Source organism: Macrobrachium nipponense, chromosome 19, assembly GCF_015104395.2.
Source record: "Macrobrachium nipponense isolate FS-2020 chromosome 19, ASM1510439v2, whole genome shotgun sequence".
In the NCBI taxonomy this organism is placed as follows: domain Eukaryota; kingdom Metazoa; phylum Arthropoda; class Malacostraca; order Decapoda; family Palaemonidae; genus Macrobrachium; species Macrobrachium nipponense.
The window spans coordinates 20,994,447-20,997,449 of NC_061088.1; positions in this window are offsets into that span (position 1 = coordinate 20,994,447).

The window sequence follows — 3,003 nt, forward strand, 5'->3', positions numbered from 1 at the left end:
ACAACAGTGCACTGGTAATGAATTCAAACTTCTGAGATGTCGTCGTCCAGCCCGCGTTCAGCCTCTTTCATTACGGTAAAAACTACTGAGGCTAGAGGGCTGCAAATTGGTATGTTGATCATTCACCCTCCAATCATCAAACGTACCAAAATGCAGCCCTCTAGCCTCAGTAGATTCTACTTTATTTATGGTTAAAGTTAGTCATCATCGTACGTTTGGCACTGTAATAGGCGCCAACAATACAGGCCACCACCGGGCTATGGCTGAAAGCTTCATGGGCCGCGGCTGAGAGTTTCATACAGCATTATACGCTGTACAGAACTTTTCTTTACTTGTTGGTCCCAGAAGATAAAGGTTGAAAAACTTGCACCAGATCTTAGGGGACTACTGTGAGTGGCTGTGACTCCAGTGAATGACGCTAGATATAAACATATAAAATATTTTGCAATGTTCCAGAAATGGCTGAGATCTGAGATGTTTCCAGGAATAAATATTAATACAGCTAAATCATAACAGTTAACACAAAAACAAATAAATAAATTAAAAACAAAATGCAATAAATTTCAATTTAAATCAATCATAACATTTAACACTAGAGCAAATAAATCATAAAATAAAATAAAATAAATTTATATTTAAATAAATCATAACATCTACCACTAAAGCAAATAAACCACAAAAAATAAATCAAAATAAATTTCAATTTCAATAAATAATAACATCTAACACAAGGGCAAATAAATCCGAAAAATAAAATAAAATAAATTTCCATTTAAATAAATAATAAAATCTAACACAAAAGCAAATAAATCATAAAAAATAAATTAAAATAAATTTCAATTTCAATAAATAATAACATCTAACACAAGAGCAAATAAATCATAAAAAATAAAATAAAATAAATTTTCTTTTAAATAAATCATAAAATTTATCACAAAAGAAATAAATCATACGAAATAAAAAAAAAATTATATTTAAATAAATCATAACAAAACACAAAAGCAAATAAATCATGAAAAAGAATCTAAAAGAAAAATAAAATCAATAAAATTTTATTTTGTAACATTATACATCCGAAATGAAGTTTGAAAACGAGGGGGAAAAAATTACGTAATTCGACACAAAAAAATTAGGTAAATATACATAAAATAAAACATAAAAAGGACAAAATAAAAGGAAATGATAAAATTTGAAAAAAAAAAAATTGACGAAAAATCTAAAATAAAATCTAAAAGGAAGATATAAAAAATAAAACAAAATAGAAGCAGTCAAAACCAACCTCCAAAATGAAGGGTTGAGGGCTTGAGTCTGTCACTCATGCATGGACAAGAGAGGAGGGGGAGAGAGAGTGGGGAGGGGAGAAGAGAGGGGAGGGGATTTAGATATAGAGGGTTTTCCAATATACAAGGGGAAAGAAAAAGGGGCCCAATTTGTGGAAGGGGACACTTAAAGTGTGTAAGGGGAATTCGTTGTGTTACGGGTACTTGAACTCTCTCTCTCTCTCTCTCTCTCTCTCTCTCTCTCTCTCTCTCTCTCTCTCTCTCTCAGCAAGGGAGTCGGGTTTAGAGTAGGACTGATTGTTTGATTCGATACTGTAAACTGGCGTCACAGCAGCGTTTGAGGAGGCTGACCGGATGCGTACACAGATTCAAGTCTGTCGACATGAAGCCACTGAAACGCAAAAGTGGGAATGCGTATATACATACATGCATGCTGCGTATATGCATCTAGATCTATGAGAATGTATACATGGGAGGTCAACATGTTAATGCACACACACACACACACACACACACATATATATATATAAATATATATATATATATATATATATATATATATATATATATATATATATATAATTCGAGCTACAAATGTCCTTTAATGTCTAATTCGCTCTACCTGATTTCTTCTCTGTCCACTGGGCGGTGGTTCGAACCCACGAGAGGACGAAATTATTATCAACTAAAATTCCACCCCTCCGTTTACATATATGAAAATATATTAATTCCGAATAGAGCGAATAATGTGTATGAAACACGGTAATGTGATAATTATTCATCTAATATATATATATATATATATATATATATATATATATATATATATGTATGTATATATATATATAAGTTATTTTTCAATAACCTTAAGAATATATACCTACGCTAATAATGGACTTACACGAGCAGGCCTCAGGATGACACTATTAAAAACTCTCTATTGCCATCTCTTGAATACAACGCCGCTCGCCTTCTAAACCGAACCTATTATACATATATCTGACGCTTTATAATATTGTAATATATTAAGCATCACAAAGCGTCGATTGATGCTTTTACATAAATAGAATACGTATGCGGAAATAATAGAGAAAAGAATACGAGAGGATTATATCTATGCTTCCAGTTAAGCTTTCAATCATATATATATATATATATATATATATATATATATATATATATTATATATATATATATTCATCGAGCTACAAATGTCCTTTAATATCCAAATCGCTCTACTCGGAATAAATATATTTACCGTTAACCGAAGAGGAATTCTTTAGTCGATAATAATTTCGTCCTCCCGTTGGTTCGAACCACAGGTCAGACAGAGGAGAAATCAGGACTGCAGTGACATTATCCACTCGGCCAACAAGTGATGTGATGTGATAAGAATTCATATATATTATATATATATATATATATAATATATATATATATATATATATATATATATATATATATATACACACGTGTGTGTGTGTGTACGTATGTGTGAGTATGTGCTGTGTATATCAAGCGACGGAATCCAGGTACGAATTAGGTCTCTACTGACACGTGGAGCAAGTTTTGCGCCTGACAGCCAGACGACTGTGGTGACTTGCTACCAGGAAATCCCCCCCTCTCCCCACAAAAAAATCAGAGAGAGAGAGAGAGAGAGAGAGAGAGAAGAGAGGGCGAGAGAGAGAGAGAGAGAGAGAGAGAGAGAGAGAGATAATTGCGT